The sequence below is a fragment of the Chrysemys picta genome, chromosome 3 (genome assembly GCF_011386835.1).
Source record: "Chrysemys picta bellii isolate R12L10 chromosome 3, ASM1138683v2, whole genome shotgun sequence".
In the NCBI taxonomy this organism is placed as follows: Eukaryota; Metazoa; Chordata; order Testudines; family Emydidae; genus Chrysemys; species Chrysemys picta.
In genome coordinates, this window is record NC_088793.1 from 199,462,345 (window position 1) to 199,483,531 (window position 21,187).

Genomic DNA, 21,187 nt, shown 5'->3' on the forward strand with positions numbered 1-21,187 from the left:
ATTTTGGGTTTACTCTCCAGAGGGGGAGTGCACTTGAATGCTGGGCAATTCCTTAGCTGAAAGCCTTCCCATGCAGTACTGATTTCAGCAGCTGTGTATTTCTGTAGCTGGGTGTGCCCTACCCGTGTGTGTGCTAGAGGAGGCTTGAGGGCCTGGCTTAGCAGGACAGGGTGAGGGAGGCCAGGCTGGGGGAACAGGCGGGCTCAGTGGTACCCCAGTACATCAGGTGGCACCCCAGAAGGAAAGGGCAACCCGTCACACCATATTGCAGGCATCACTCTCTTCTCTTCTCTTCAGGTTCTTTATACCATGCTCATCACTGTGGTGTCTGAGCACCTTCCGTAAGAACATAAGAACGGCCATACTGGGTCAAACCACTGGTCAATCTAGCCCAATATTCTGTCTTTCAACAGTGGCCAATGCCGTGTGTCCCAGACGGAATGAGCAGAACAGGTAATCATCAAGTGATCCATTCCCTGTCGCCCATTCCCTGCTCCTGGCAAGCAGAGGCTAGGGACACTTCAGAGCATGTTTTAGCCTCCCTGCCCATCCCATGAATTTATCTAGTTCTTTTTTGAACCCTGTTAGTCTTGGCCTTCACAACATCCTCTGGCAAGGAGTTCCACAGGTTGACTGTGCATTGTGTGAAGAAATACTTCCTTTTGTTTGTTTTAAACCAGATGCCTATTAATTTCATTTGGTGACCAGCAGTGCAAGTAGGGTGGTATGGTACGATATGCTGTACCTGCAAGATATTTAGAAACGGTACGGCGTACCGGAAAGATACAGGAGGAGCCGGTGGCCCCACATTGACAGCTCCTCCGGTGGCTGTACCGCCCCCACCCCCTGCCCTTCCATGGAACTGCGTCTCCTCTGTCTGTACTGCAGCAGCCTGACCAGAGGACAAGGCTGGTGGGGAGAGAGGGCTGGTACAGTCACCAGAGGAGCTGCTGGCTTTCTGCTCCTTTCCCCACTGGGAGGGACAGCGGGGACAGGAGCAGAACACTGACAGGTTCTCCGGCGGCTGTACTGCCCCCAACCCCCTCCTCCCCCCAGCCCTATCTTCGCAGGGGAGGGGGAGCTGCTGTTGTACAGATGGAGAAGATGCAGCTCTGTGGAAGGGCATGGGGTGGGGCTGGGGGTGGTACATCTACCAGAGGAGCTGGCGGCGTGGGGCTGCCCAGCGGCCCCATGTTCTGCTCCTTTCCCCACTGCTGTTCTGAAGTCTCTGACGCAGCAGGAGGAGGACAGAGTCCCTCCCCCTCCCCAGGGATGGATGGATAGGATGGATCATGGGGAGGGGACAGGGAGAGCCTGGGGGCCCCAGGCTGGGGGCAGGGTGGGGAGGAGTCACATGGAGGGTCACATGTGGAAGGCACGTGCCCCCCCCCTTAGCTGGTGCCCCTCTCCCTGTACCGGTAAGAAATGGATTGTACTTGCACCGCTGTTGGTGACCCCTAGTTTTTGTGTTATAAGAAGGAGTAAATAACATTTTCTTATTTACTTTCTCCACACCAGTCATGATTTTATAGACCTCAGTCATATTCCCCCTTAGTCGTCTCTTTTCCAAGCTGAAAAGTCTGAGTCTTATTAATCTCTGCTCATATGAAAGCTGTTCCATACCCCCTAATAAGTTTTGTTGCCCTTTTCTGTACCCTTTCCAATTCCAATATATCTTTTTTGAGATGGGGCGACCAGGTCTGCATGCAGTATTCAAGATGTGGGAGTACCATGGATTTATAGAGGCATTATGATATTTTCTGTCTTATTATCTATCCCTTTCCTAATGGTTCCTAACATTCTGTTAGCTTTTTTTAACTGCTGCTGCACATTGAGTAGATGCTTTCAGAGACTATCCACAATGACTCCAAGATCTCTTTCTTGAGCATCACATTTCGAAAAGGATGATAAATGGCAAAGGATTCAGAAAATGGCTACCAGAACAATTTGAGGTTCAAAAGTCACTTCACCACAAACATAGCAGAAGTTATCTGCACTGTTCACACAAGTACGAGGCATCTCTGCTCACTTTGGCTAAACAGAAATATGTCCCTTTGCAAAATCAAACACTAACAAATAAGAGAGCACGACACTGTATGATTTCTAGAGCTGATATAGGGCAATTTGTTCAGCAGAGTGATGTAAGCTTCGTTATGATTGCATCATCCATGACTTCTAGGAATAACATGATGCAATTCATATCATGTATGACACAATACCAGCTTCAGATTGCATCATTCATTGTTTTGCCTAAAAAGCAAGTACTGTCCAAACCCAGTCATAGATTTATTCAGAGTTCCAGTCAAAGATGTATTTTAGTCATTTCTGGTTTAAATTGAGATCCCTTCCCTTTATAACTCACTTATCCTCCGCCATTCCCAAGTCAAGGGTCGTATATACTGACCCAATAGCATATCTTGAAAACTAGAGCCAATCAACAATTTTAAGCATCATTTTCGTTCTCAGTGACCCAGAATTAGTAAAGTTTGACTACATTTATTTCAGAAGCATTTTGGCTGTAGAGCAGTGTAATCAAATATTCATTAGGCTAGTGAGAAGGTCTCTAGAGTCCAGTGGTTAGGGCATACTCCTGGGTTGTGAGAGACCCTGATTCGAGTCCCCTTGCTCCAATGACTCTTTATTTATACACAGTGGAACAGCTTCACCAGAAGAGATTGAGAACAACCCCTTCCCCTCAAAAATGCCTCATAGCACAGTGGTTACTGCATTCTCCTGGGAGGTAGGACTCAGGTGGCCAAATCCCCCTTCTGAATCCCACCCAGAGTAGAATATACCCCAAATGGGATAGCCATGTGCTGCCAAACACATTTTTAGAATGATGTGGTGCTATTGTGACTAAAACACTAAAACTCTTGGCTGAATGAATAGAAGTAATAATAAAAAGAAAGCAAACAAAACTCAATAATGCGTAAACAGAGTTCTTCAAGGCTGGAGGAAATCATTCTAGTCCTCTGTAATAGACTGTTGAGGGCACAGCAGGAATATAGTACTCAATATTATATGGTGTAGAGATGGAGAAAACAGCAGAAGGAAATAAAAATAATTCGGGGACACACAAAACATATAAGTGCAGAATAGAAATGAAGAGCCAGATTCTGATCTCAGTTTCACTAGTATAAATCCAGAAGAACTACCCTAAAGTCCAAGTCAGCTATAAACAATTTCAGATGAGCTATAGCCACACCCACAAATGTATGTTCACTTGAAAGCTAGGTGGTAATGGTCTAGTGGATAGAGCCGTGGTGTGGCTCTCAGAAAACCTGGGTTCTGTTTCCCAGCTCTGCCACTGGTTGGCTGGGTAATCTTGGGCAAGTTGCTACCCTGCTCTGTGCCTCAGTTTTCCCCATCTGTAAAATGGGGATCATGAAACTGACTTGTTCTAAGTGTTTTAAGAGCTACTGACGAAAAGTGCTATATAAGAGCTACGTGGTATGATGGAGTATCGAAGCAAGAGCTGCCAATATGTGTATGGACCCATATCTCAGTCCAGGGAGCAACTAGGGCACGGATTCAACAATGTGTTTAAGCACTTGCCTCCATTAGGCACACAAGTCATCCCATTTCAGTCAATGGGACTAATTGTGTGTTTCGCCTTGGGCGTGTGCTTAATACCTTGCTGAATCCTGGCCAAGGTTTTGCCTTTTTAAGGCTAAAAATCAAAAAGTTTGTGGCAAGGAAAGAGCAAAGTTTAAAGATTGAGATGATTTGTCTTGTCTTTAAGAATGTTATTTATCTGCCATTATGGCTTTCCTAGCAGTACAATATGTACTCCGAAAGGCATTTTGATGGAATCTATGCCAACAAAAGCCAGCTTTGGAAGCACATGTTCTGTGAATAGGCGAGAAAAGAAGCCACTTATAACGTGATAAGGCATCGGGACTCTGCGTGTGCTACATTTTAAGGGACAGAGGCTGTGTGCTAGGCAGGGATTTGATAAATGCCTTCTGTATTCCTACAGGGGTTAATTGGACAACACACAGCAGATGAAGAGTTTTCGTGTGTGTGTGTGTGTGTGTGTGTGTGTGTGTGTGTGTGTGTGTGTGTGTGTGTGTGTGTGTGTGTGAGAGAGAGACTGCACAAGTAAAGAAAAAATAATATATCTTTACATACAGAACTCTGTTCAAAACAGTTAAAAGATTATAAGGCTGCAAAGCAGGACACTCTTGAGGACAGAAAATGACAAAGTTTAAGGATGCCGTTGCATCCTTCATTCAGTCCCCTTGTCCGTATGCATGTGTCTCTCTGATTACATGATCACTTACTGTTTTTATTTCAGCAAGACCCTTGTTTCCTTTCGTGCGCAGGTTGGATGGTGAATGAGGCAGGATTGTGTAGTGAATGAGGCAGAAGTCCAGAGGAGTAGGAACATAATGAATAAATATTGAGAAGAGGCCTCATGAGGCATGCCTAAATGAGGCAGGGATCCTGTAGGAAAATCTAGAATGTGACCACTTCATTAAAGTTTGTATTGTTATGCATGTTGACACAGGGGCAAACTTAAGGTTCTACGGGCATCCTTAACTTTTTGATTTCCTAACTTTTTCGAAGCTTCTATGAGGCTCATGCAAAAATGGTGAAAACTGCAATATTGTAATTCAGTCAATGCATTTATAAAGGCAGGAACTGAACCTGGGCTAAGAATATTAATATTGTCTCCTTTTGAACCCAACCAGTTAGCCAAATTCATGGTGTTGTGGGTTGTTTCCATTAAGAGGAGAAATTGATGATGGAGTCAGGTGTTTCTTTGATGCGATCCTGTAAACAATACAAGCACTGTACAAAGGCCTCTTTCCCTGAGCACAGGAGGAATCAAACAGGAGAGAATGTCTTTGCCAACAGTTCCATGTCCCTTTCCAGATGACACTCTGCCCAAAAGCTCTCTAGTCTTTTCTCTGAGTCAGGTTCCCAGTGCTAGCTCTGACTGTCTTTGGCTTTTCTATCCCTTGTTTTGTGGCTTTTCTATCCCTGCTTCTCTTTGTTTTGTGAACAAAACAATAGCCAGTGAAACCCTTCCTCCCACATATGCCTTGTAGGTGCCTTTGGTTCAAGGTTCAATCCTTGAGGGGGCCATAGGGATCTGGGGCAAAATCAGTACTGGGTCCTGCTAGTGGAGGCAGGGGGCTGGACTCGATGATCTTTCGGGGTCCCTTCCAGTTCTATGAGATAGGTATATCTCCATATATTTGGTTTGGGTGGTGACATGTGCCTGTGTTTGAGGTGAAGGCTGCTATTGTTTCGGCTACCTGGTGCCATAAAGGAGTTTAACTGTTTCTAACAACTCTCTTAAATGAAGGGTGATGGTTATGCCCAGGCCATAACAATATTGTCAGTCATTACCAACAGTGTAATTGGTGCTTTACAATGATTTATGAGTACCAGATTCCTACCCTCCCGCAAAAACGTCCATTCTAAGGCTCCAATTCTGCCAATATTTCTGTATGTGCTTGACTCTAGACATCTAAGGAGTGCCATGGAACTCAGCGGGATTACTCCCCTTCGAACAATTAAGCATGTGTGTGCTTGCAAAATCAGGGCTAACCAACTAGTAGAGGAAGGGGGTGGGATGCAACTTCATTTTGGAAAGAAAAAAGACTGAGAGGAAATGGTCACTGCAAGGGGAGTGGTTGCTTATTTTTCCATTTTAAAAGGAGAAGCAGTTTGCCCACGTCTTGGTTTCCTGAAACATTCCCAGCGGTTTCAGATTCCATGAGTTTCGCCCTCTCCCTGCAGTTTAACCTTTTGTATTTTTATTTTTTTCTAAGTAAGCATCTATTCTTCCTGGGTTTCTTTTGTATAAACTCACTCCCCTCTCCCCAACTCCCACACCTCCCTTGCCATTAAAACCCTGCTCTCCCCAGTGCAACCCCATGTCAGCAAATCCCTCCTCATCATAGACCTTGATGTAATATAGGACCCTGAAGAAAAAGAAACAACCAATCAGCTGAATCCCAATAAGGTCCCAAGGTCTGAAGGTGCCTGCCAGTCCATGCCTGAAGGGAAAGGAACTATATTTCTGATTTCTTCTGCCCTCTGTCTCCTCCCCATAGCTTACTGCCATGGTTTTTGAAGTAGGATTAACTATGATTGCTCTAAAGGGACTGTTCAGTGTAATGAAAATAACGTCACCTTCCCTGATAAGCTGCACTGTAGAACAGGCCGTTCTCTAAATATCGAATGCAATAATCCTCTAATAAGGAGCATAATTGTGGCATTATGGTGCATTGTGAGATCCTAGGTAAGGAAAGAAATGCCAGAAAACACGGCATTCTGGGAAGATGAGACAATGGGAGAATAGATGCATGATAATGAAGTTCATTGAAATTGACTGGTGAAAAATTGTCATGTTGATTACTGTAGCAATTGAGCCCAAATAGCCAATGTAATTGGCACAAAGGCACATAGGACATTATGAATACAACTGTATTTGCAGTACTGAAGGATCATACTGGGGCTGCATCGCCTACCTGCAGATAGAAGCAAAACGAGTAATGAATAAAATTGCCTTGTAGTGTACCTGTGCACAGAGTTCTGCAATCCCAGCTACTCTGTATATTATCCACCCACTGCTGTAAACACCCTGCCGTGAGCACTGAAAATACATATTGGAGTTCGTAGTAAAAATAATGAAGAGCTACACGGCTCATGCAGCTTTCCCTTTGCATTCTATCATTTTCTAGCTGGCTTATTTTTGGCAATGGAAACTGAGACCAAACTAAGGCAACATATTTATTTAATTTTGGTCATTTAGATGGTTCTTTGATCAAAAACCATTCAAGGATGGCATTTATTTAGCCATATTACCCCTCCCAAGTGCCACATTCTAAATTCCTCAGCTGATGTTCAGAAATATTTATGGGATATGGGAAGATATTTCATAGGTAGCAGAAATCTCACATAGGTAAATCTATCAGGTGTAACCGTATATAGAGACATGCTGAAACTTTATATGAAGGGTACATTTTTATCAATAGTTTATAGAAGTTGTAAATAGTAATTGAGTCCAACAGATCAACGTGTCACTTATAACTGTAGTTTATAAATATCTATAACCGCCTCTACTGATGTGACTTAACTTTTCTACTCATATCTGTAACATGCTGATAACATCTATTAATCTTAATTAACCCTTTATAAATGGAACCTCAATATATAGTGCGAGACTTTGGTACACATAAAGGGCAGGGAAAGTTTTTTGTGACATAGAATCATAGGACTGGAAGGGACCTCGAGAGGTCATCTAGTCCAGTCCCCTGCATTCACGGCAGGACATTGATGGACAGTTAGAGATGCTATTTTAAAAACAAAGTTCATTTTTTATGCTAGAGTGAATTATTGTGAGACAGCTGGGAGATCTGCTTTAATGGAGTCTTGGTTTAATCACTGGTGTTGATTGCACTGAGGACTTACAATACTGATGTATTTCTTATCCCACTTTTCATTTCAGCAGGATGTACATATTGGTATACACTATGAAATGCATAAAGAGAAGAAATAGAATAAAGGAGCTAAACCAAGAAACATTCATCAGATTAACTTTTCCGTCTTGTTTTACTTAACATTTTGTGTATTCATAAATATATCTTCCACATGGACATATCTCCATCCACTTTAATATCACTAAGCTTTTTGAGTAGTGATTTTGCTCCAAGTAGCAAATGAAGAGAAATTGCAACTTCAGAAAAATGAGCGTTTCAAGATACATCTTTAACATTTCTTATGGAGAATAGCTGCCTAATCTGTGTCTTGATTCTTATAACAGTGCCCATCACTGCACTTTCTAACTTTCATCCTAAATAATAATCTAATTCACAATTGGCTAGTGGTCTAATTTTCCTTCCTATTTGCTTGTAGGTGGTCAGGGGTATAGTATTAGGTTTTTAAAAATTAGTTCTTTCTTTCTTTCTTTCTTTCTTTCTTTCTTTCTTTCTTTCTTTCTTTCTTTCTATCCTTTGATAGGTAGGAAGTGAGTTTTACATGTCATCCTAAAAGCAATGAGAATTGTGGTCAATCTGATCCCTTTCAGGAATGACTTCTAACTCTTGCTAGGAAAGTCCAGTCTCCCACTTTCAGGAGATTCACTCTTGAGGTTGTCAGCTTCATAGTTCCTTAGGAGCATAGATTTTGATAGAGGCCATTGTCACAAAGAGCAAGATGCTCTCTGAGGTATCTTGGTCCAATGCTATAGAGCAGGGGTAGGCAACCTATGGCACGCGTTCCGAAGGCAGCACGGGAGCTGATTTTCAGTGGCACTCACGCTGCCCGGGTCCGGGGGGCTCTGCATTTTAATTTAATTTTAAATGAAGCTTCTTAAACATTTTAAAAACCTTATTTACTTTACATACAACAATAGTTTAGTTCTATATTAGAGACTTATAGAAAGAGACCTTCTTAAAAATGTTAAAATGTATTACTGGCACGCAAAACCTTAAATCAGAGTGAATAAATGAAGACTCGGCACAGCGCTTCTGAAAGGTTGCCGACCCCTGCTATAGAGGGTTCTGAGGATTAATGCTAGAGTCAGAATAGGGGGTTGGCAAGGGAAACTGCTCAATTTTCAAAAAAATTAACTTCAGTTATTTTGTTGTAATTTCATTTTAATTGCAAGTTTTCTGAGTCGCTGTAATTAACACAGAGACCATGAATGGGACCCAATATTCTATGGGGAGTGGAGCAGTGGGGTGTTGTGCTCTCACTGGATCAACAGGAAGGATGGTTCAGTGGTTAGAGGGCTACCCTGCAATACCCAGCCAATGTCTCAAATCACAGCACTTGTCAGCAAAGGGGAAGCTTTTGGCAAGAGTCTCAAACATGGCAGCCGCATTTAAAGAGGTAATTTTCAAATACGTTTCCTTTCCCAAAATGCAGGCCTTCTTTCAGTGCTTCCAGAATGTCTTGCTCCATGAACGTGATGAGTTCTGTGCATTTCATCTTGGGTGTAGCTGCCGCTGTTCAGAGTGGGCATCCTGGGGAGGGGTGAACTGATGATCTGGGAGAAGTTTGCTACCATTTCCTCACGCAGGCAGAGCTGAGCTGACTTCTGAGGTGGTGCAGAAGCAGCCAAGGCTGATCAATTAATTTAGGGCCTGGATAGGTATTTCAGGGCAGGATATAGCCACCACAATGGCAGAGGACAAGAAGTCTTTCTTCGCCTCTACCATGCCTGTGGCATAGGACTGCAGAAACATCTTTGTGTCAGTCCCTATGGATCTCAAACCCAGGTCTGTGGGAGTCGTCACGCTCCAATCCTCCATCTGGCAGCTCACACACAGCAGCTGGGCCTGGGCCTATGAAGCCCAACCGAGGCACAAACCTGGCCCCTGCACTCTGATTGGGAGAGCTCCAAGGCTTCTGACTGGGCTGCAGCCCCTATTTAAGTCAGAGGAGGAACCAGGAAGTTGATTGTACAACTGGGCTTCATTCTGCCATGGAGTGCTGGTCTGGTGTTTACCTGTTCCTGTCAGCTGATCCTGGCCTCTTGGTATCCTGACTTGGCCTGATTCTTGGTAAATGGCTCTGGGTCCTGCCCTCTGGTTTGTCTCTCAGTTCTCATCTGCTGGTGTTCCAGCCGGCCTCTTCCTGGTAATTAAACATAAGAACATAAGAATGGCCACACTGGGTCAGACCAAAGGTCCATCCAGCCCAGTATCCTGTCTGCCGACAGTGGCCAATGCCAGGTGCCCCAGAGGGAGTTAAGCCAACAGGTAATGATCAAGTGATCTCTCTCCTGCCATCCATCTCCACCCTCTGACAAACAGAGGCTAAGGACACCATTCCTTACCCATCCATGGACTTAACCTCCATGAATTTATCTAGTTCTCTTTTAAACCCTGTTATAGTCCTAGCCTTCACAACCTCCTCAGGCAAGGAGTTCCACAGGTTGACTGTGCGCTGTGTGAAGAAGAACGTCCTTTTATTTGTTTTAAACCTGCTGCCCATTAATTTCATTTGGCTCCCGGCCCTTGGCCCATGCTTGATGCTGGGCAAAGGCTACCCATAACCTAGCCCTGTCAGTCAGAGTTTATCTGTATATATTCATGTTTTCCATCAGTAATGCTCTAGTTTACTTCCTTCCTACATCATCAGATGGAGCTCATCATGGCAGTGGGTGGTGGAAGGAGAAGAGACATTTAGGTGCTAATGTGTTAATGATAGTAGCTACTGTATCTCACCAGATCCTCCACTACTTGTCCCAGATTAAAGATTCAGTTTTCTGAGGCTCATCTCTTTAGAATATATTTAGGCAAACCAAGTAGTCATAATTCTAAATATAATTAGGTGGAGGAGTTGTTCCACATTTGAAATGCAAATGTCTAGAACAGAGGCGGCATATTGTGCAGCATTGTGTTAGATTGTATGCCTCTAAAGGAAAATGGCATCTGTTTTGCTCAGGCCAATGGCATGAAAGGTTAAATGGTAAGACGCATTTCTCCTTCATTTTGGGAAAGGAAATGTATTTGAAAATTAACTCTTTAAATGTAGCTGCCATTTTTGATCCTCTTGCCGGAAGCTTCCCTTTTGCTGAAAAGTGCTGTGATTTGAGACATTGGCTGCATGTTAAACCAGTGTAAGATGCCAGACAAGTTTCCATGCTGCCTTCACATTGGTTTAAAGAGCCCCCAAGCAAACATTGGGCTATATCCCAGCATTAGCAACCACTGAACCCTAGTGGGGATGGGGCAGAGGATCACCAGACCAGCATCACTGCTGAGAGGAACACGGGGACACAATTAAAGACTGAATGATGATTTGAGGATGGCCCATATGAATCTGAATTTAAAGGGAATGTAAGGCACACTTTTTTGACTTTGAAGTCTCAAATTCAAACTCATAACAGCGTGTATTGTAAACAGTCCCCAAAACACTCCTCTCCTACTCTCCCCTGGAGAGCATGAACCTCACATACAGAAGTTAGTTATTAGAGAGACAAGGTGGGTGAGGTAATAACTTTTATTGAACCAACTTCTGTTGGTGAGACTGTCAGGCTTTGAAGCTATGAAGAGCTCTGTGCAGCTCGAAAGCTTGTCTCTTTTACCATCAGAAGCTGGGCCAAGAAAAGGTCTTTACCTCACTCTCCTTGTCTCTTTAATATCCTGGGACCAACCAAAAACAAGATGTTAGGTTATGTCACTTTATGAACTGCCAGACGCTGCTCACATACTACAGTGATGAGGGAGGTATAAGAACTTGTATAGAATAGAATGTTCCGGCTCCCTATAAGTTCCTGGGCCGCTAGTGTTCCAGCCAGCGCTTCTGCTAAAGTAACTGTTTTTACTGTGTAAGCAGGTTACACATCTGTTCTGATCTGTCACTCCTTGGAAACTTTTTCTTGTTTAATATAAAAAAAATATTTTGTTACAGAAAGCCAAATCATTGCCTGGTGAGTCTTGAATCCACAACATTCACAGTAATTTGTGAAACAAAGATACAGTTTCTCCCAGCACTGGTTGTGGGGCTCAGTCTTGCATCAGGACTTGGTCTCATGCCCAGCATTAATGCTGAAGTGCACTGCTCTGAGATGTAGGAATATTACAGGTACTCTCCTGTGGGATGTTAATTTGTGGTGTTTTGCCTGTCCTGAGTACTGTATTGAAGCTAAAGATCTCATGGCAAGATTTTTGTGGTTGGTTGGCTGGTTTTTCATGTCGGAGGTAGCCCAGGGTCCAAACCAACATTCCTTTTCTCAATAAAACAGGTTCTTGGGGAACTAGATGGCTCACAGAACAGGTAGTGGAATACAAAGCCTCTTATTGCTGCTTTGAATGTGATTGAAAGTTGTTACTATCTGATGGCTGTAAAGTGGCCTTTGTGAAGTGAGTTGCTGAGCTCAGTCAAGTGGGTAACAATACTCAGTTCTGCAATTGGCAGCTTTGTTGGCAGTCCCAGATGAGAGGGCATGGAATGAATGGGCATGGGGATTACTGTCATCTCACTCTCTGGATCAGGGGTGAGACAAAGAGCCAGAGACAAGTTATGCAGTGGGAAAGATGACATTGCCCCTGTCTGTTCTTTGGATTAATGGCTTGGAATGATTTCATGAAGACATAGAAACCAAAGAGCTCTCAGTGTTGACATAATGAACACATCAGCCACTACGGGTCACCTAGAGAGTTGTTGCACTTCCCGTTCTTAATACCTTCGTAAAAAGCACCTTGAGTACGAAAGCCATATACAGAGCCACCTTCTTTTCTGTTTTGCGATGAGAGTATTAAAGCACCAATTCATAACTTATTAATACTGTCAAAATTTTAAATACATCTTCTGGGGATGTCATGTACCAGCTGAAACTTTAATTCTCTATCAATAGAAGTGAACAGATATTTTTAGGCTGTAGTTTTAAAGAGTCTTAAGGAAGTTAGGCCGCAACTCCCATTGAAATTCAGTGTTAGTTAGATGTTCAAATCCCTGCTCTAATATTTCTTCCCTTCCTACTACATAGTAGTAGTATTTATCTGTATTGTGGTAGTGCCTAGGGGCCCTAGTCACGAACCAGGACCCCATTGTGCTGTAGACACATAGAACAATGCACCTATCTAGATAACTTGCAAAGTGTACACTCCGGCTAGAAATTGCAAAACGTTGCTTAGAGGGAGGAGTGACGCAGAAACACTCATATTGCTAGTAAAAATATAAACAAAGCAAATGCTCAATTAGAACATTCTGAACCATTTCAAGTGTTGCTATAAACTGTGAATTATCTGAGGACCTTTAGTATTAGCATCGGTAGCTTCCACCCTCTTCCACAATGATTCACACCTGCTTTCCTATGCTAAAGATCTCCAGTTGGTTGTTACAGAAATTAAATGAATGAACTCACCACCACTGTAACTGCCCAGGGAATTATTTTTGCTTTAGTTTGTGCCCATCTAGCTTTTAAGGGTGAAATTCACTCCAGGGCAAGGGACACCCAAGTTCCTATGCATCACTTAAGACCTCATCAAAGTGATTCCTAGGGTCTTGAGGTGAATTTTGCCCCTAAGTACATAGGGTAGGCAAAGAAAAATGGTGACCTCAAACTAGTTATTTAATGGTGCACAGTAATTTTGTGTGTGTGTGTGCAAAAAGCTCATTAAGACAAGATACTCTTTACATTTGGAAAAATAAAGCCGGAGTTACATTGGCGTAACCAGCAGAACTTGGCCCACAATTTTGAACAAAAGCTTGTAGGATTTATATTCTGTGCTTAAATGTAGGCCAAGATCTGAGTTAAATGTCCCCTCTCATTCTCAAAGCCTAACCACCCATGGTCAGCTTTTCAACTCTGAGATGCATAGCCCAAGAATATCAGAGTAACTAGAGGAAGAGCCATGCAGTGACCTCAATCCATAGTAGATCTCCTACTGATATTAGCAGGAGTCACGTGTAAAGATCAAGGGCAGCTCCAATTGTTTCTAGCCCATAAATGATAGTTCTGGTCCTTCACTGTGGGTCTCTTCATAATGTCATGGAGTTTAAGGCCAGAAGGAATAATTAGATCTCTAGTCTGACCACCTTTATATCACAGGCCATTAATTTTCACCCATTTACCCCTATTTTGAGCCCAAAGACTTTAATTAGACCAAAGCTTTTCAGTCCGCAGAAGACTAAACTCTGCCTCACAGGCAGTGAACAGGAGAAACCCAGGTGCCACCAATGCCTGAGGCTCCGGCAATAGCAGGCCATTGCTGAGGTGAGAAATGCCCAGATGACCTAGGATGGATCTAGACTGTTCTCAGTGGTGGCAGATGACAGAACAAGGAGTAATGGTCTCAAGTTGCACTGGGGGAGGTCTAGGTTGGATATTAGGAAACACTTTTTCACTAGGAGGTTGGTGAAGCACTGGAATAGATTACCTAGGGAGGTGGTGGAATCTCCTTCCTGAGAAGTTTTTAAGGTCAGGCTTGACAAAGCCCTGGCTGGGATGATTTAGTTGGGGATTGGTCCTGCTTTGAGCAGGGGATTGGACTAGATGACCTCCTGAGGTACTTCCAACCCTGATATTCTATGATTCTGTGACCCCAGCCGGTGAACTACACCCTATGCTGCAGAGAAAGGTGAAAAAGCCCTAAGATCCCAGACAATCTGACCTAAGTGAAAATTCATCCCTGACCCCAAAACTGGTGATTATTTGACTGTGAGCAAGACACACCAACCAGACATCGAGAAACTGGCTTCTCCCTATCACCTCAGAGCACTAGTCCACCACCCACGTCCAGTGTCAAATCTCCAGCGATGGCCAATCTCTGATGCTTTAGAGGAAGATGAAAATTCCAGAATACAACTTGTCAACTATGCATTGCATGTACAGAATTCCCGCTAATGTTAATGGGACTTCTGTAAACAAATTAATAGAGCAGCCCATTGTTCTAATTTTAACGATTTTAGCTATTTTTATCTCTAAGCCCATAGCTTATCATTTGAAATCAACACCTTCAAAAATTAATAAGCAGCACGAGAAAACCATCTTTTTACTGTTGTGTTGGAAAACAAATTGTACACGCAGCACACAGTTAGCCACTAGCATATTTACTTAGTAAGTGTACTTTAATATCTTTTCACAATTTACCTTGATACCAGAGAAATAAAATTGAAGTTGCTACCATGAAACACTCATCATCATCTTCCTGCAGCAACAAAAGTCTAAATGTCAAGACTGGGTGGCAAACACAAGAGTAAGTTCTAGACCAGTGGTTCCCAAACTTGTTCTGCTGCTTGTTCAGGGAAAGCCCCTGGCGGGCCGGGCCGTGTCCGCAGGTTTGGCCGATTGCGGCTCCCAGTGGCTGCGGTTCGCTGCTCCAGGCCAATGGGAGCTGCTGGAAGCAGCGGCCAGTATGTCCCTCAGCCCGTGCCGCTTACAGCAGCTCCCATTGGCCTGGAGCAGCAAACTGCAGCCACTGGGAACGGCGGTCGGCCGAACCTGCAGACGCGGCAGGTAAACAAACCAGCCCGGCCCACCAGGGGCTTTCCCTGCACAAGCGGCGGAACAAGTCTGGGAACCACTGTCCTAGGCAGAGGCTAATAGTAGAAGTGGAATCTGATCCTGTGTCAGGCTTCATAATAGCTGTTCTGGTCACGCTGAAGTTCCTCTGGGTGAAGGTTCTGTGTAGTCAAAGTGATGCATCATTAAAAAAAAAATCACTGTGAGGTGTGAGGGATACACTCTTCAGAAGAGTAAAGCCTTCCCCATGTTGTTTTTTGGATGGGCTGGAGCCAGGGAGGCCTGCTCTTTCACTGAATCCAAGGAATTTATTAAAACCGATCCTGTTGGACCACTTACTGCCTGATGCCGTTGAAATCCCAATAGCCTTAGGCCTGTGGATGCCAAGGCACCAAACATCCTGAGCAGGCACCGATTGCCAAAATCCCCAATCCAAAAGTGAGATAAAGCATCAGCAAAACAACTAGCAACCCACGGTACACGGTGTTCTTTAACTGAATTACTCTTTGAGTAGGACAAATTCTGAATCACGTGATATTGGGCAGGCAACTTTTTGGCAGTACCCCTGAAGGCAAGAACCACGAGGTTTGCACAAGGAAGCTCCCAGATGTGGCTCATCACTCAACCATCATTTGCCCCAATAGCAGTCTACACTTGGGGAAAAGTAGATTCTGATTTTAAATTACCTGACACAATAAGAGCCCTTCAAAAACCAAAGTGATCAAACTGTAAGTCTGTGGGAACCTGTATTTTCAGCTGCTCTCGAAGTAAATCAAATCAGGTAGGCGCCTCTCCACTTGAAATTGTTGCTTTGGTTGGAAAAACATTAGTTTACAAGGTTAATGACTGGGAAGAAAAAAAGCCAACCTCACTCTTCTAGCCATTCAGCAGTGACTGGCTGGAGAAGTCTGGAGTCTAGACAGAAAATTGTTACCCTTAAACAGGGTGCTCGGAAATATTAGTGGGAGAGGTTTCACCGAGGAATTTTTTAGGAGTGAATCTAGTTGCTGGTGGTGTCAATTATCCCCCTCTCTTTTTGAGTGTGTGTGTGCACGTGCCTATCTTTTATTCTTCCTGTCTTGTTTCTCTCTTTGCGTGTCTCTCTTGCTTTCCCCACAGACACTCTGAGTCACCCACTGTTTTTCTTCTTTCAGGAGCACTAGAGATTTGTACTTTAAGATTATAAAGTGGATTATGCATAGAATCTGTGTACTGACTGTTTTGATGCTGATTACGTCCTTTTTTATTCTGCTCCTGCTTCATGTGCCTATCATCAAAATCTGCTTTGCAAATGGTAAATGATGACAGTTTGATTTACGTTGAGGAGATTAAGGGTTTCTGACTGTCAGAACTATTTTTTTAATCTCAGCTGGCTAACAGCTAAGAATTAAGTCTCGGTGCATAATGATAATATGCATTTTTCCAGACTCCTTCAGGTCTGATTTATTTTCTTGAAAAGTAGATGCATTTGCAGCATACACAGCTGGGCATGTCTATGCATGGAGGCACACCTTTCTCAGGTGCTGACACCTGCTATGCAGATGTAAGAATGTATCAGTTGCACTTAGATTCATAGATTCTTAAGGCCGGAAGGGACAATGAGATCATCTGAGTGATCATGTTCAGTTACTTGTGCACTATGATCCTGTCATCAGCCTGCCTGTGACAGACCCCTAGACTCTTTTCATAGTCTCTGCTTTCTAGGACAGTGGTTTTCAAACTCTGGGTCGGGACTCAGTACTGGGTCGGGGGAAGTGAGGCACTGGGTCACACAGCGGCTCTGGTCAGCACTGCCGAGCGGGCCATTAAAAATCCCGTCGGCTGTGCTGCCCAGCTAAGGCAGGCTAGTCCCTACCTGTTCTGACACCGCGCTGCGCCCCGGAAGCAGCCAGCAGCAGGTCCGGCTCCTAGGCAGTGGGGCCACAGAGCTCCACGCGCTGTCCTGGCCCGAGCAAAGTCTCTGCACTCCCATTGGCCGGGAACCAGCCAATGGGAGCTGGGGGCGGGTCGGTGCCTGCAGGCCAGAGCTGCGCGGAGCCGCTTGCGCACCTCCACCTAGGAGCCAGACCTGCTGCAGGCCTGCTTCCAGGTTTCAGCATCGTCCACAGTGCCAGGACAGGTAGGAAGCCTGCCTTAGCCCCCCCACTGCACCGCTGACCGGGAGCCGCCCAAGGTAAGCCCGCACCCCAGCTCTGATCCCCACCCCAAACCTGCAGCCCCTTCCTGCATCCCAAACCCTTCATCTCCAGCCCCACCCCAGAGCATGCACCCCCAGCTCAGAGCCCTGACCCCCCTCCCGCACCCCAAACCCTTGCCCCAGCCTAGAGCCCCCTCCCACACTCTGAACCACTCATCCCCAGCTCCGTTGGGTCACAGGCATTAACAATTTTCTTCAACTGGGTCACCAGAAAAAAAGTTTGAAAACCACTGTTCTAGGATATAGTCCCGTCTCCCCACACCCATTCTGTAGATATGACCTGCATTCCTTGTTCCTAGATGTATAACTATGTATTTGGCTGTATTAAAACACATTTTGTTTGAATGGATCCAGGTGGTGGTCCAGATCCCTCACCATCATTGTTTACCACTTTGACAATCTTAGTGTCATCCACACATGGTATCAGCAATTATTTTGTATTTCCAGATCACCGATGAAAATGTTGAATAGTGTCAGGCTAGTACCAATTCCTGCAGAAAGATCCTGGAAACAATCCCCATTGGATGATGATTCCCCATTGATGACTGTTTTGAGCTATTAGAGACACAAAGGTGGGTGCAGTAATATCTTTTATTGGACCAACTTCTGGGGTGAGAGAGAGAAGCTTTCGAGCCACACACACAGAGCTCTTCTTCAGGTCCCAGATTGTTCCTATATGTATGGTCTTGTGTTTGTCTGTATTGAAGGACATTTTGTTTGAATGGGTCCAGCTTACTAAGTGAACCAGATTGCTCTATACAATTTTCCTGTCCTCATCATTAATCACCAGTCTGCCAACCTTTGTCATCCATAAACTTTATCAGCCGTGCTTTTACATTTACGTCAGCGTGTAGGAGTTGGATCTTAAAGTGAACTTGCATGTATTACAAGGCCCCACTGAAATGTACCCCTTTACTGGAATTACACATCGGGCTTTCTGCAGCCTTTCTGGCTTCCTTATATGGGGGCTGGTTGAAAGCTAGTTTGGCTTCCTACATAAATTAGAGAGGGTTCAGGGCTGCTCTAATCTACACCCAGCTGTTAGACTTCAAGTGGTCATTCTGGCAGCTGGGCATAGCCAGAGTGAGAAGACATGGAGTGTTCCACCGTGTGCTACCTGAGAATCCCCAATAGCCAGGTTAAGCCAGCCTCTTTGCACTACCAGAAAGCATGGGGTGGGGGGGGAGTCAAATCCCCAAACTTGTTTCTCTTTCAATGGTAAAAATAGACAAAGCTATAATATAGTTTCATTTGAGATTGGCCTACCCTGTAGGTCAAACTTCCTTATTTTGGAGCCTCCCACAATTTTATGTCTATTTTATAATCTATCGGACATTACGCTCTTATCCTGCACAGCTCTAGCAACTACATTTCGAACCAGTGTTGAGGTGAAGGAAATTTTTTGTGTGAACTGCATTACAGAAATGTATCTTGTAAAAGATCAAGTGTTCCTTTAATATAAACGTCTCTTAAAGGAAGCTCTTGTCTTTCCTGCCTTTTGTACCATCAGTTAAACATGGGGCCAAATTGCCTGCTATTGTAAACTGGTGTGGTTCCACTGATATCAGAGCCAGGCCAATTTATACCAGTAGAGAATTTCCCCCAAGGTTTGTATAATTGAGGGAATAATGCAAAGCTTTGTTTTCTTAATGGGTTGAAAAAAGAATGAAGAAAATGTGAGAGTACTGAGCTGTTCCTGGTAGAACTTTGGTTAGGAACTTAATAAACATACGTATTTTCAAGACTTTTTTAAATTTGCTCTTCTAGTTTGGCAGCGGAGTTAAAGTTCAATTAAGTCTCTCTAACCTTGCTGCAGGGAAAGCTTGGGGATCGTTTGTTATTTTAAATCCCTTCACTTTTCAATTGTCAAATTCAATTCAGGGAGCATTTACAGTTTCATTGGAAAGGGGCAATGGTGAGAGAAAAAAAGCTGTTCCAGAATCGGATGAATGATTTTTAAACTCTCAGCGGTTGCAGTCTAATCTTCATAATCCTGTGGACAGAAAGTGTTACTGGGGGTATTTTCTTATCTCGATATGCAGGAAGCTATATGTGCAAATCTTCATGCCCCAGAGTGAAACTATAACCCAAGGGATTTAACCCATAGACTTACACCTGTGTATGGTTTATGGATTTACATGAATAGGCAGATGTAAGAGACTTTTATTTTACACGGAGTGGGCCCTTTGAAGTCAGTGGAGGCCTTTTCATGGACCTCGGTGGGTTTGGCTAGAGCCTGTTGTGCTGCCCAAAATGTTTAGACTTGCACAGACTTTTCATTTAAAGACCGAACCTCTGATTTGTTTGTGTGTTTTGCTTTGTGTTTGTTTTTTATAAAGATCATTGGATCTCAGTGATGACATCCTGGCCCAGTGAAGTCAGTGGGGAGTTTAGCTATTGACTTCATTGGGCCAGGATTTCACCTCGGCTCCCCCGTCACTAGATCCCATAATGCAATCCCCAACTCTTTGGAACATGTTTACACTTCTGTACAGTACACCACGTCTTTCCACTATCCTTTCCCTCTCCTCCCCATTGATCCACTCTGCTTTTGTGATTGACAGCAGCCTATAGGCACTAGGAGTTCATGGCCCGCAAATTAAAGTTTAATTTGTTAAACTGTCATTGAGCCAGTCATGGGAGAGTTAGCCAGCACCTGCAAAACCTGAGCCATATTAAGAAATCTCTTAGCTGTGCTATTAGGGCCGATCCAAAAGTCCACAGAAGTCAGTGGAAAGAATCCCACTGAGTCTAATGTGCCTTGGCCCAGCTCCATAGGACCCATGCTGATGGAAGGAGAAACTTCTGGTTAGTCCTAAACCATAGTGTCCTCCAATAGCCTTTTCAGTGCAGGCTTGAGCCCTCCTCTGAGACATTGGCTCTGCTTCCATGTTGGATTGCTTGGGGACCCTGATGGTGGGTGGTGCATGAAGCATTGAAGCATCCAGACTGAGGAAGAGAGTTTCTTCAACTCCGAGAAGCTTGCCGAGCAGAGCCCTGACCATATTCAATGCTCATCTGAAGGGTAGTCACTGCAGATGCTTCACTTTTCCCAGGGAGATGGGGAATCTCATCCTGGGGCTTCAATTCCCTACCTTCAGGACAGTTCCCTCTCTGGCAGCTCTCCTTCCCTGTCTTGGGGCTGCTTTCATTTCCAGTGGCATTGCAGGGGATTCCATGTGGTCAGATGCAGACCCTGTGCATTCAGACAGTCCAGGTCCCTACTAGTGCACTTTTTAATAACGCTTTCCATTTAACTAAGTAGGGCATGGACTGGCTTCCAGCACTGCCCAGGATAAAGATTCTCTTGTTCCTTTTTCACTTTCAACCCCTGATGCTCACGCGCCTTAAGCCTCCAATCTATCACAGGTTTGTCTGGAGCCTGAGCAGTCCTAAAAGTGCTGCTACCATGTGCCCGTGGAGCAAGTTGTGGAAAATGCGAGATCACAATCGAACCCAACATTTCTTGGGCTAGTGCTCTAGAGGTGTGTCCTGTAGTCAAACGCAGAGCCGTAACTAAGCATTTTCAGCAGGGGTGAGCAACCATATTTGTATCCCTTAGAGGCGACGTGGGGTGAGATTTCTGCCTCTCATTCAGCACAGAGGTTTTCAAACTGTGGGGCATGCCTCCCTAGAGGGATGTGCCCCCCAATTTGAAAACTGTCGCCTTCTGCCAGGAACTAGCAGATTGGAAGCTGGTGGGAGCTGCCCACTCCACTCAGGCCCCTGGCTCTCCGCGCTGTGGGAGCTGGGGCACTGGCTGGCTGCCCGGCAGCCCTCCCTGCCATGGTTCCCAACCCAGGCCGCCTCTGCACAGCCGGGAGCTCCCCAGGCAGGGTGGATGGCAGAGCTCCAATCTGCGCCCCGACACGCTCTTGCCTCTGCCCTGAAGGAGCCTGGCGCCAGCCGGTGACACCCCCCTGGAGCTGATCCCTGCCCATGGAGCCCGGCTGCCAAGAGATGCTCCCCAAAGTGCTCCCCAGAGTATTCATTCCCCTTGGGCACCCGGCTCTCAGCAGCCTGGTCACACCTCACTCACCGCCCAGGGACCTGCC

At 44.7% G+C, this 21,187-nt stretch overlaps 1 protein-coding gene across 20 annotated transcripts in view; it reads left to right on the plus strand.

The window, feature by feature from the left end:
- The window catches only part of PAK5 (p21 (RAC1) activated kinase 5), a 188,872-nt gene that overhangs the window by 24,633 nt on the left and 143,052 nt on the right, over positions 1 to 21,187 (plus strand). For 11 of the 20 annotated variants that reach the window (XM_065589794.1, XM_065589784.1, XM_005287413.5 and 8 more), the window contains exon 2: positions 17,580 to 17,704. The exons of 6 other annotated variants lie outside the window; for them this stretch is intronic. The gene's annotated coding sequence lies outside the window, so the exon portion shown is untranslated. Of the gene's footprint in view, positions 1 to 297; positions 454 to 17,577; positions 17,705 to 21,187 lie in introns of those variants that run through there. 3 more of the 20 variants (XM_065589783.1, XM_065589785.1, XM_065589787.1) reach the window with 2 other exon arrangements.